Genomic DNA, 14,354 nt, shown 5'->3' on the forward strand with positions numbered 1-14,354 from the left:
AACATCCATTGGGCAGATTCAGATGACATAAGGGACTTGAAAGTAAGGCAAGTTTCTAGGTTCTGATTGAGGCAACTTTAATGGAAAGTAGACTGGAAAATTAGTCAAGCAAAAACTTCCTAACTATCAAGTAAGGTCTGATTATATCAAAATGACAGTTGATCTTATTTTTTTCAATCTCTCTAACTACGAGTATCAAGTAAAGACTGATTCTATCAAAATGACAGTTGATCTTATTTTTTCATTCAACTGAAAGCTGACTTTTATTACTCTACGATTTATTTATTTTCTGTACAACTTTATTTAATGCTTTCTGTAAAAGGGTTCCTTGTCAATTTCGAAAAGAAATACGTAAGTAATATTTCCTTACAATACAAAATAAATACAAATCGTGATGGACTTGTAGCTCGTCTAAGAAGTGTTTTGTACACAATAATGTTTTTGGTAGTTTTTGTACCACGAACTTAAAGTAGAGGTTTGTGAAGTAAAGTTCTAAATTTGAGATTTATGACACTTGTAAAAAAAACTAGTTGTTTTCGGTAAAATGTACGTTCAATAAACTAAATTGACTACGAATAAAGCCCTTACGTTGTCTGAATCTCTCCATTATGTTTGGCAATTCACACTTTTTGTAAGTAAAAAAATTTGCCTTTCAGCAAGAGACAATATCGGTTATCAATCGCACCCGTAGCTCTGCCGAATTTCGGAAGGCTGTGAAAACCTTAAATGGAACCACTAATATCATGAATCTAGGATTACAAGCGCAAAATCTAAGCGATCACTTCAAAAATCTTCTGGACACAACGATAAGATCACCATTGGTACTATTCGGAGTCCTTTAATCACAGATGACTTTCTAGATGCACCGTTTTCAATAAATGAATTAAAAGAAGTTGTTGAGAAAGCTAAATTGAATAAGGCGCCAGGAGATGATCGTATTCCTTTTGAGCACTGTAAGCTCGCAACTGATGAATTTTTATTGCTGCTTAGTAAAGAATTTACCCGACTTTTCGAAAATGCTATAGTTTACGAAAGTTTAAGAAAATCAATAATTTGTTCGCATTTCAAAAAAGGAAACTATGATGAAGCATCAAATTATAGAGGTATTTCTTTCTTAAATACAAATGCAAAGCTCTTCGCTGGGCTTATTGAGAATAAAATGTCCGAATGGGTGAGGAGTAAAAAGTATACTCTCTGAATATCAGCCAGGTTTCAGGAAGAATTATTCCATAACGGATCACATATTCTCACTGTACAACATTGCCGATTCATATATCAGGAGAAAAAGAAAACTATATGTATTCTTTGTTGACTTTCGAGCAGCATTCGACTCTATCGTTTGTGAAGCGCTTTTCTATAAGCTGTATGCCATTGGACGGACTGTCGAGTAAAACAATAAACATTCTGAAAGCCTTGTGCACAATGAATACAGCAAATGGATGGAGCGTCTGTCTCGGTAGAGTTTGGCACGGAAATCGGTCAAGCAAGGGTGTATACTGAGTGCTTTGCTCTTTATATTGTTTATAAACCACATGACAGATGTGGTCACAGGCGGAATTGTGTTTAGAGCGGGTGGCGGCAGGACTACAAGAAACGAAAAGTGGACATTCAATAACGAGGCAGTCGAAATTGCTCGAGAGTATAAATATCTGGGAATTCTATTTACTTTGAATCTAAATATGAAAAAACATCTAGAACTGAAACAAACGGAGGCAAAACGTGCAATTTCAAGTGTGTGGGAACGCTGCTTCAAAAGTGACTGCATTGACCATAGTACAAAACACAAACTTTTCCGCTCCACCGCTGCATCGATTTAATTGTATGGAGCTCAGGTTTGGGGTTACTGTTCTTTTGAAGCAATCGAAAAGTTTCTCCGATACTTTATTAAAAGAATCTTCCGGCTTTCGAGAAATACTCCCAACTACATGCTGTATCTGGAAACAGGGCTGCCTTCCATGATATTGGAAACTCTTAGCATGCATTTCAATGTCAGTCTTACACATGAATGATGCAAGAATACCCGTAATCATACTGAAGTGTTCAATTATGGCGGCAGGACATATGCCGACGGAATGGGAAAGTTTGGCGGATACCCGCAGTATGAATCTGATGGTAACTCAAAATGAATGAATGAAAAATATGGCCAAAAATTGTACGACAGAAACGCATCTGAGGCCCGTTTGTCACTTTTTAGATGTTATTATAAACGTTTAAGCTTCTGCCTTGGTAATAATACATACCTTCTTAACACCATGCCATTAAATAAAATTAGCACTATTCTTAAACTTAACTTCATGCCTCATCGCCCAGATTTACCTTAGCTTTGCAGTCTTTGCAATCTAAACGAGAAGACATTCATCATTTTATTGCGATCTGTCGGATCATGAAAGAGTTCAGGGTGAGATATTTTGGAAAAAAAAACCTAAATGAAGCCGAGCTTATTGCCATACTAAACGGAAATGTCGGATGGAATGCCCTATACAATTATACTGTCGAAGCTCTTCGTTATAGGAATTGTATAATGAACAAGATTTTTAAGATACAAATATATAAATTTAGATATTTTTTTTTGCTATTATATTGTATTTAAAATCAAAAATGTCAGTCTGGTAGACGGCCATAGGCCAAACCATATAGGTTTAAGTAAGTTTTTTTATTATACATATATCTAAATTGAATATGTAAAAAATGTTATTAATTATCTAATGAAATAAGGAGTCATCTAAAACTAGATTAAACTAACTTAACATTCACACTTTTTGAAAAGGTCAGTTTGATCACTTTTTTCTTAAATGTCTATAGTTTAGCAGCCTTATATATTGTATACATAGTATATTCTCTGTAAAGGGTTTTTCTCAGAATTAAACGGTTTTTTAAAAATGTCCGGAACAAAATTTGATTTAAATTTATGGAAATTCAATGCTTAGACTTACATTTTATTTAATCATCATTTAAATAAGTTTAAAATTCAAACGATGAAACTGTTACGGTAACCTGAGGCATGATTCACATAGAGGAAAAGAATGTTCCAACCTGACCAAACCATTTAAAAGATCCTTTGTATCTTCAAGGGTAAGGAAACTCTTTGAGAAGCAAAGTCTGCGGACTTCTTGTAAGATTGGACACACAGCTAGAAAATGATATACGTTTTCGGTTTCATTACGGTTGCCCTCTACTCAGGCATTGCAAATACAGGGAAACATCTATTTTTGCTATACAGCTGTAGAATAAGTCCTGCCAATTGGTATGGTCTGTATTATTAAGGTCGAAATCAGAATCAGAATTTGATTTCAGATTCTTTTAAAATACTTGTTTCAGTATGGATTGCATATGTAGGTGTTGATTTGAGTCGAGTTTAAAGACCCGCTTGAAAAATAAGCATTGAATTACTTGAAACTCTTCTAAGTTTTAATAGCCAAACACCACTGGATTTGCATAGCACAGGCATGTTTTAATGGTTGCATCAAACAATCTAAATTTAGCATATATGTACTTGTTACAGAAGAAATTACTCCACATAAGATATATTGCCGTTTTGGCTGCAGTGCATTTTTCTTTTACATGTGTGCGAAAATCAAGGTTACGAGTTATCAAAATACCTATGTGTTTGAAGTGATTTACTATTTCTATTGGTTCTCGCCATTTCTCTTGGGAAGTTGTTCTTCGATGAGTATTTTCAAAAACCATGATTTTCGAATACTTAAATCCCATAAACACTTGAGCCAGTTAAATTACGTGAATATGATTTTTGGCATAACCTATGATGGAAAAGTGAACTCAACTCAATTGCTTGAAATATTTTGAATTGAAATGTTGGCATATTAGGGAGTTTCTGTGGTTATTGTCTTAAATCAAATGTTCGAATTGCATAAAAATTCCCTTGTATGTATGGTGTATACTTTTCCATTGCAGGAATTCTTAAGTTAATATGGAAAGAATTGAGAATGAACTTTTGTACATTACGTTTTCAACATTTTTTTATGAAAACATAGTAACTGGAAAGATTTCATTAATAATTTTTAAGCCTTTTGCTTTTTGTTGTTTTAATATTACATTAAATGGCAAATGCAACCAAACAATAGGCTGCATAAAAGGTAGAGAGCTACTCATGAGCTCTATGAGCAGAAGAGGCGAGAAGAACACCGACTTCTCAGAAGGAAAAAGAGAGGTTTTAAAGCAGGAATGAAATTCGATAGTTTTATGAACAGGTGAAACGAAATTCACAGGTACATAAACCTAGAACCGAAGGCTGCAAAGACGAAAGTGAAAACATCAACCGAATTCCGGTTCGACGAAATTGAATGCCGAGCTCTTTAAAACAGCTGGAAATAAGTTGGTTAGGAGCATGCACCAACTTATCTGTAAGATATGGTCGGAAGAAACCATGCCCGATGAATGGAACCTCAGTATTGTTTGCCCGATCCTGAAAAAAGGAGACCCTCTTAACTGTGCGATAGATATGGACGGGAAACTGAGTATCAAGTATCGAAGCAGGTTGAATGTATTCTTAATTGTTTGACGGCAATTAGTTAAGTGGTCGCTGGTGCGATCTTTTCACACACCAGCAATGGAGGAATTGGTCTACTTAACATCGCCTATAAAATCATCTCTGCTTTAATATGTGAACGTCTAAAGCCCATAGTCAACAACCTGATAGGTCCTTGTCAGTGTGGTTTTAAACCAGGAAAGTCCACATTCGATCATATATTCACATTACGGCAGATCCTGGAAAAAACAAACAAGAACACCAAATCGACACCGACCATCTTTTCATCGATTTCAAGGCCGCATATGACAGCATCTACAGGGAACAGAACCATTCAATGTCAAAAAAGGTTTTAGACAAGGTTATGCGCTGTCATGCGATTTTTTAACATCGTGCTTGAAAGAATAGTGCAGAGCTCACACGTCAACACTAAAGGCACTATCTTTCAAAAGTCTGTAAAATTACAAGCATATGCTGATGACATTGACATAATCGGAAGAACTCAGCGTGATGTCAATAGGGATTTTGTGAGTATTGAGGCAGAGGCGGCAAAAATGGGTTTAACGGTTAATTAGGGGAAAACATAGTATATGCTGTCTTCAAGAAAGGACCTATAACACCGAAGTCTTCGTCAAAACGTCACCATCGACAGACGTTACTTTGAGGTAGTCAAGGACTTCGTCTACCTAGGCTCCGCTGTAAACGCAGAAAATAACACTAGCGCTGAGATCAAACGCAGAATAACTCTTGCTAACCGCTGTTTCTTTGGCCTAAGAAAGCAATTGAGGGATAAAGTCCGCTCTTGAGGGACCAAAGTGTCAGTATATAAGACCCTTATCATTCCCGTCCTGCTATACGGCGCAGAAGCATGGACTCTGACAAAAGCGGATGAAAGCACCTTGGGTTAGTTCGAGAGAAAAATTCTTCGGGTGATCTACGGTTACGTATGTATCGAAGGGGAGTGGAGAAGAAAATGGAATGACGAGCTGTACGGGCTGTACAGCGACGTAGACTTAGCCAGAAGGGTAAAAGTCCAACGACTTAGATGGCTGGGACACGTAGTTTTCGAATCCACACCCACAGGACAGCGCAGTAGAGGAAGACCGCGAATCAGGTGGCGCGCACAAGTGGAAAGTGACCTCACTTAACTTCGAGCGCGAAACTGGAGATCTTGCTAGGGACCGAGCTAGATGGAGAAGTTTCCTCGATGAGGCACTAGTTTACACAGGACTTTAGCGCCACCTTAAGTAAGTAAGTAAGTAATATTACATTAAAGATTCTTTTATATTAAATTAATAAAGAAAATTTCAATATGAAAAGATTATGAAACACAAAACAAGGTGGAAGGATATTTATGTGGTATGAATAAAATAATAAAAGTACGTATACGCCCAGTATGTCGTTAATAGAAGAGAAGTTTTTACATAGAATAATATCACAGTAAAGTCTCGGATTCCTTCCAAAGGCAAAACTCAATTTAAGTTCAAAGAATATAATTTCAAAATATTAGTTTCAATTCAAAGTAAATCGTTTTGAATGATAATTGTATGCGTTATTTTCTATAAAAATATTTAAATCTAATCTGCTTTAAAATTGTAATTCTATATTTTGGTAGTGATTGTGTTTCACTTTTGAACAGACGATTTGGTGGTACAAAAAAAATCTACCGGCAACTTTTTTTCAATTATTTCCTGTACTTTCCGTGATTTATGCTAGGGAAGAATTGCTACAAATTGTAGAAAATAGCGAGGTACTTAACCCGATTTATTTTTAAATGAATTTTCTATATTTTTTTTGTACGATGCTTTAGAATAAATATAAATATATAAATATAAAATGTGTAATTATTTTATTATTCTAGCGGAGAAGAAACTTATAAAAAAGATATTATACCCTTCGTGAATTATGAGCAGTGTAACGAACCCTACATCCTTTTATTTCAATTTTGTTTATGTGCATAGGTATAAGACTTCTTGACATGATTACCTAATACCGGGTAGATACAAACCGGAAAAAAGGACCCAAGTATAAAGATTTAGCCCATTCCTATGATAATTCATACATAGGTACAAACTTTTATCGTTTGCTTATGCGTGTACCTACATAGTTATGTATATACACATGTATGTACTTTTGGATGAAAACAAGATGCAGGCAGGCCCAGAACCTTCAAACATTTCACATTCATGTTACGTCCTATGCAGCAAAATAGGTATCTATATTGGCATCTGATTTTATTTGGCATAAGTATACAAAAAAAACGCCTTGAATGACTCAGTTTGAACTGAATGTATCAAAAAACTTATTAGCCAACTTTTCATGAGAAGCAATATTTCAGATATCTTAAATTTCTTAAGGGATTTCCTTAAAAATCTGTTGAATATTTTCTATAGGTTTTTGCAATTCTAATACGAACACATAATAAATAAGAATTCCAATAGAAGTGAACTGATTGGGAATCGCTAAATTTGGTAATATTGAAATGCACTAAGGAGCGGTTGTCATAATAACATTATTAACTTTGCAATACTTCATAGTTTGGGAGTAACTACACCCACTACTTGCCTTATTGCTATCATCTACACAAAATCTCAACTTATTTCACTTTTTATGATATCATAAATCGATGAGATCACCAGGGAGCTCTGAAATTGTGTTTTTGGCACCTTCTGGTTTTAATTGTTTAAACTGTTGTAATTGGTTTGTTAGTTTAACCCTTAATTTTTCGAATTAAAAAATGCACATATTATGAAAAACTTACCTATTTCTTCAAGTTGACTTAGATATTGAATTTGTTGTTTATTAATATTATTAAGCACCAATCAATTTCAGTGAAGGTTATATTTTTGTTTAAAAACTCTCTTGAATTCGTACTTAGTCAAAAGCAAAAACACGATAATTTTTGTTTCTTATATTTTCTGAAAATATCGATTTTAAGAAAAAGTACAAATGATTTATGATGTATAGTTATTTTCAGATAAGTTCTATGCACTATGCGGGGGAATTTGGAGAACAAAATTCAAAATCGAATCAATGTTTGTTTACACACAGCGAGATCAGAGAGGAAATGCATGCACTTTATAACAAATTGTCTTGTAAATGATTAGTCACCACTTCACCATTTGGTAAGCCCGGAATAAAATAAATGTGAATTATATCTAACCACCAGGTTCAGGTTCGATTCGGCTGAAGACGAAGAGTCGGAAAATTGTCAAGAAGAACTAACCAATTTTTGTATCTACAAATCTTTGCTTGGTCGGTCGGTCGGTCGCTTTTTGAGAAACAAGAACCTGAAGTAGGGAGAAAGAAAATGAAAAATATTTGACGTCTGCGCTGTAGCATAGCAAGAGCAAAGTTGTTGCCAACTGCAAGACGAAAAAATCTGAGCTGTCAATTATTGTATTAAGCTTGATACACACAGTAGTGAAGCGTAATATGCAAGCATGTAAAGGGTGTGTTTTAGAGCTTTGTATTATAATTTTTAAACGGAATAACACAAAAATGATTTTTTTAAATCGAAATGGAATCTACCCAATTCGAAAAATAATATTTTGGTTCTAAATTTTAAATACGATGTTTGGCCTATGAACTATACTGCTGGCTGGGACGTAGTCTAATTTGGAGCATAGAGAACCTATATTGTAGTATTATTATTAATATACTAGCTGACCCGACAAACCTAGTTTTGCAATATAAATAATTTCTAGAGAATATTTTGCTAGAAATAAATAACTTATTGTGAGTGTATAAGGATGTAGTATATAAGTGGGAGAGATAAAGAGAACTGTAAATGGTGAAAAATATTGATATAAAAAATCACCAAACAGACAGACATCGTTTGGACTTGAGAGTTATTGACAGTCATTGGAAATGCCAATCTAATTGGAAATTGAAGGCGTTTGAATTGAATTGGCACATCTGTGGGTATAATATTGATTTACAGCAAAAATATATTTTTACCTCGGAATTTGTCATTTAGAATTATGGCTTCAATAACATTTTTCATTACTTTTAATTACTAATCGCGTGCCGATGCACAACTGTAGTTAGTTCAAATTACAAAACAAAATAACCAGTGATCTAACCTACAGTTGTAAATTATGCGGTGGCATGCCTGCTAAATCTGAATTACACCAAGTCTCCTGGTAACAAATGCTGTATCTTGAGATTTAATTCGTTGACATCCACACATTTTTGCTGCTAAAATTGATCTTTCTGACAGCCGCTCATGAAAGGGAACATCTTGAGAATCAATAATCATGCAGAAATCGACCGGTAATTTTATGCGTTCAGTTTCATCTGCAGTAACTTTTCCGACGCCTATATCTAACAATTGTTTTAAGAATGTTTCAGCGGATGGATCTTGAAGCAATTGAACACGCATATTTACTTTCAGTTGTATTTTTTTAACATGACGACGCCACAGTGGCGATGATTTTAAGCACGCGTTGATCTCAACAAGCGTACGTTGAACGTAGAATAACTGGAAGTGTTTGTCTGGAATTACCTGAAAAGAGTAACAGAGTGCCGCCAAATAGTCTGTCGTTTTTTTGTATACCTTTCAATGTCCTGTTCAATGCCTCAAGCGTTTGTATGCCAAGTGCATTCATCCCAGATGATAATTTTAGACTGTTTGAGCATTGTGGTCATGGATGATTGTTTTTTTATATTGCACACCGCGCCTGGGTTATTTTGAATATTTATAGTGGCAGTTGAAATACTGAATGAGCTGTTCTTCCTCCATCCAATAAAGTTGCCGCAATCTCAGAAGATGCAACAGCCAATGCGATACCAATATTTGATCGTATTTTGTCAAGATTTAGCGAAATAACGAATTTTTGCCAGTTCCACCTAGTGCAGCCAAAATAAGAATCCACCTTGTCCTGCCGAAACTGTGGGCATGAAATGGTCATAAATGGTTCTTTGTTCTTCATTCATCAGTGGGACATTGCGAACAACAATCGCTTCCACATCTACAATATTGTATTGTTATTCACAATTTAACTCAGAGTCTATTAAATCAGATGCATTTCGATTTGGTGAATGCATACCGGAATGACTGGGTGGTAAGTTGGGAATGAGAATGCAAAGATCCTCAATAGCAATCAATCCTTCATTGTACATAGTACTGAATACTATCGTAAGATCGTTGCACCGTGTACGATGTTGATGCAATTAAACCATTTCACTTAGGAATATATAAAATAGATAAAAACCTATTCTCAAACCTACCGAATGTATATGCAAAATTTCATTGAAATTGGTTAAGCCGTTTCGGAGGAATATGGCAACTAACACTGTGACAGGAGAATTTTATATATTAGATTTATTATAATATATTCTCTATGTTCTGGTGGTCCTATTTTCGATGACTATCGATTTCGCATCAAGATCTTGAAGGCTCATGGGTCGGTAACGTGAAAGTATGTGGTAACAAAACTTTCACTTTAATAAATCAATTGTCACACAAGCTGTTTGACATGCTTCATGTCTTGTTGAAACCACAGCTTCTACACATCAGGGTTTGTAACCGAATGGGCTGTGTTTTCACAATTAAAATACAAAAAAAATGAATTACATATGTATAAAGAAAAGAAATTCAAATTAAAAGTAAACAAACCAAACAAAAAAATACCACCAACTAGGACAAGACCGACGACGACGACTCAACTGCTACTGCAGTTGTTTATATTATGAAATGTTACAGCAATTCTATCTCGCTGCCCCTCTACAGGGTTAAGCTGAATGATAACCGATTCTCCTTCTGGCAAGAAGGCTGACATCCGAATCACAAATTGATGTCAGCCACAACTCAGCAAGTTCCCATAATTTGAAAATGGGTAGAGGGAATGTTGCGAAGGTGGAGAAACTCACCTCAGTTGCGTGAAACAATTAGGATGCGATCGGTGTCAAGACATTTATGAATCCGGTTCGCATCCGAAGACGTTTGCAACAAGTGCGTAAATCACACCCACATAAAAAGATTAATTTCGTGATTATAACATTAATGTAATAATGCGTAATCTAGTGGGTGTGAAACGAGACAAAGGCTGGAAAATCTTGGTTAGGTAGTATTATTGAGATTGGTAGAGCTAGGGTTCTTGAGTAAAAGCCGTCGGCAAGTACATTCTTTTCAAAATTATCCACCCTTGAATTAGGAAGCCCAGAAGGAATTGAAGAAGGTACCACCAACCGACCGCTCAAGGAACCTAGTTCGAGAATCTCAAAACGTAAGTAGGTTTTGAATAAGACGAAGATGTTATAAATCAGTTTTTTTTAATAGTTTTTTTTTTTGTTAAGAAAAATTCATCAGCGCTAATTTTGTCTTATCGAGATAGGATATACATATATGAACCTTAAAAGAAAGATCGTTTGAGATCAAATTTTATATGTATATACATATATATATACGTCTACAAGTTGGTTATTAAGGTAAGCTTCAATTAAAACAATTTCAAGGGAAAATAGATAATAAAAAGCAATTTTTTTTTTGTGCATTTTTTTATAATTAGCAAACACTAAAAGGGTTTTTTATACCTTTTAATATGCCAAAGACACAGTGTGAGCATTAGGAAAAGAGGGAAGGGTTGGATAGGAGGTGTCGGTGTTCATTGGTTTTAAATTTCTGAACATTGCAATGACAGGGAAAGATAGAGCGTGGCAAGGCGTTCCACATTCGCGTAGTACGGCTAAAAAAAGAATCTCTGTACTTCATAGTACGTACGAAGTTGGGCTCAAGGGTAAACTGATGGGCATTCCTAGAAGCGCGGGTATTACGGTTAAATTGTTTAAGGGGAGGAATGCAACTGGCTATTTCACTAGAGCATAGTCCGTTAAAATAACGGTAAAAAAGGGTGAGGCAAGAAAGCTTGCGTCGATGTTCGAGTGATGTAAACGAGTTGATGATGTTAATGTCACCAATCATTTTAAAAGCTCTTTTTTGAATACTGTCCAAGAGGCTTAAATAAGTTACTGGAGCACCAGCCCAGAGATGAGAGTTATATTCAAGTTTCGGACGTATATAGGTTTTGTAGATTGTAGCCAGATCAGACGGAGAAAAAAATTTCTTGCAACGTCTCAAAAAACCTAGACATCTTGCGGCATTTTTGGCAACATCGCGTATGTGATCGCTCCACAATAGGTGGTTGCTGATGCACATTCCGAGGATGTCAAGATTTTCTGTTTCGTTGATGCAAGTGCCACTCATAGATAGTGGCAAAGACGGTTTATCTCGCTTTAACGATGCAAGACTGCATTGCGTTTTCGAAGCATTAAATTCCATACGATTTTTTATTCCCCATTGTACAATGCTGTGTAGGTCGGAATTTAATGAGGTAATCAAATTTTGCCGTTGCAGTTCCACATCCGAAGAGGAGGTTTGTGAGTCTGGAAACGAATATGAAAAGCTAAGAGTGCTATCGTCAGCGAAACAATGTATTGGATTAGAAGTAGCAGACAGGAGATCATTTATAAAAATGAGGAAGAGGGTCGGAGACAAAACGGAGCCCTGGGGCACATCAGCGTTTATTTTATGAGTTTCAGACTTGAATCCGTCCAAAACAACTTGTATTGAACGGTTAGAAAGAAAAATTTCTAATCCAACGAAGAAGAGATTCGTCGATACCGAAAGCACGCATTTTCGATAAGAGAGCAAGATGCCAAACTTTATCAAATGCCTTTGAAATATCAAGTGCAATAATCTTACTTTCTCCAAAATGATGTAAAGATCTGTTCCGCTGTTCGGTGAGATGAACCATGAGATCACCAGTGGACATATTGCTACGAAAGCCGTATTGCCGGTCATTAAGAAGCTTCCGTTCCTCAAGATATTTCTTGAGCTGATAATTAATCAGCGTTTCCATGACCTTAGAAAGAAGGGACGTTAGTGCTATCGGTCGGTAATTTGTGGGAGAAGAAGATTCGCCTTTTTTTGGAATTGGCTGAACAAATGCAGTTTTCCAACTACTCGGAACGAGCCCAGAAGAATAGGATAGATGGAAAAGCTTACGCAGTGGTTTTGCTAGCGTGGAAGAACACCTCTTCAGAATAATAGCGGGGATACCATCTGGGCCAGCGGATTTATGAATGTTGAGATCTTTAAGAACTCTCGCCACAGTTCGAGTACGAAAAAAGATTGGTCCCATAGAATCATTTACGCGTTCAAGAACTGGGGGAGTCATGACACTATCTATTAAGGTGGAATTTTCGGCGAACTGCCTTGCAAATAAGTTGGCTTTATCAATAGAGCTAACTAAAGGAGTGTCATTGACAACAAGCGTAGGAACCGAGGAAGAGGAAGAATTCCTCATGTTTTTTACAAATGACCAAAAATTCTTACTGCCTTTGGGACATTGCAGTATTTTTTGCCGTAATTTTTGGTCATGTAAAAATTTGGTCCTTCGAATATAGGCGTTGCAGGCCTTCCTGGCTTGCTTAAACTTTTTCCGGTTTTCCTCAGTATTGTTGGCTTTAAAACACCGGAAGCTCACCTCTTTCTCCTTGATAACCTCTTTGCAGCTCGAATCGAACCATGATTTAACCTTGGGTTTAATACTTTTAACCCTATTCGAAATGAATCATACTAGAAATCATATCTGCACTGGAGTCTACGTCGCTACCGAGGAAGCATAGCGACCAGTTAAAGATCCTGAAAAAATTATTGAGACCGTCCCAGTTGGCTTTCTCGTACTGCCAAACGGTTCTCTTTGGAGCTCTTTCTTTAACTGGATTTGTTTGACACGAGAAATCAGCAGATATAACACTATGGTCCGATGTGCCTTGAGGCGTCAATACACTGATTGTGTAGAAGAATTGTGAACATTGAAATCGCCCGTAATAACGATTTCAGTGTGAGGATACAGGGAGACAATTCTTTTTATGGAGTCAGACAGAGCATCAAATTCCTGAGAAGTTGAAACTCTGTCCAGGTTTGGGCTCCGATAAAGAAAACAATAGTGAATGATGTGCTTATTCACGGAAAGTTTTTACCACATCAAATTAAAAAGGGAGTTGGTACAATGACCGTATTGTGGTAAAAGTTGATATGCAACATCATTCCTAATATATATGACCATGGTGTGAGAAGAATAATGGCACTAAGCAATACCCATGAATAAAAAATTCAGCAGGATCGCCTACTTGGGTTTCACTCAATGCCAAAACAGCTGGTCTGTTAGAATTAATGTGGATGTATACAGACAGAAAATTCGAGCTTGGCCCACGAACATTACTATAATCTACTCTAAAATAACCAGACATTGCAATATAAAAAAAAATCTTAAAATCAAAACAAACGAACTTCTAAGCATCAAAAAGAAAACAGAGAACAGGACATTAACGGGCGGGGAAATCCCAAAAAACCTTAAATCATCTCGCCAATCAACTGCAACACAAAGGAAAACCAAGCAATCAAACAATTATATACATACAGTAGTGGACACGAATTTAGCACATTGAAAAGAGTATAAAAGTATTTTCTACTTTCAATTCTTTATTACTTGCAAGTAACGGTTCATTTTTATGTTGTTACTATAACTACCTTATATGGTATTAAAAATGTGTAAATGATTGAAAAGTAAAATACCGTTTTGCGTTGATTTTATCTGGACATGAATTTAGCCCGTTTTCCAATCAAAGAGTTTATTTTTAATTTTTTTGTTTTTTTTTTTTAAAGAAAATAATAAATTTTGAGGTAATTAAATATTCCTTTAATTATCTATGTATATTAAAAAAATTAATTAGTCATGGCAAAAGGAAAATAGTGCTCAAAGGAAAAAAGAAGTCTGATCTTGAAAATGAAGTCAAAAAGGCAAACGGTAACAGACATTTCTTGGTTGTTAGAATTCTACAGGAAGCTGGTTTATAATTT

At 35.7% G+C, this 14,354-nt stretch overlaps 1 protein-coding gene across 3 annotated transcripts in view; it reads right to left on the reverse strand.

Annotated features, from left to right (window-relative positions):
- The window catches only part of LOC129948605 (alpha-tubulin N-acetyltransferase 1), a 50,959-nt gene extending 43,157 nt beyond the window's left edge, over positions 1–7,802 (reverse strand). The window contains exon 1 of one of the 3 annotated variants that reach the window (XM_056059755.1): positions 7,248–7,797. The gene's annotated coding sequence lies outside the window, so the exon portion shown is untranslated. Of the gene's footprint in view, positions 1–7,247 lie in introns of all 3 variants that reach the window. The other 2 variants (XM_056059751.1, XM_056059756.1) reach the window with 2 other exon arrangements.
- Between the last annotated feature and the right edge of the window lie 6,552 nt (positions 7,803–14,354).

The sequence above is a fragment of the Eupeodes corollae genome, chromosome 2, assembly GCF_945859685.1.
Source record: "Eupeodes corollae chromosome 2, idEupCoro1.1, whole genome shotgun sequence".
NCBI classification, from domain to species: Eukaryota; Metazoa; Arthropoda; class Insecta; order Diptera; family Syrphidae; genus Eupeodes; species Eupeodes corollae.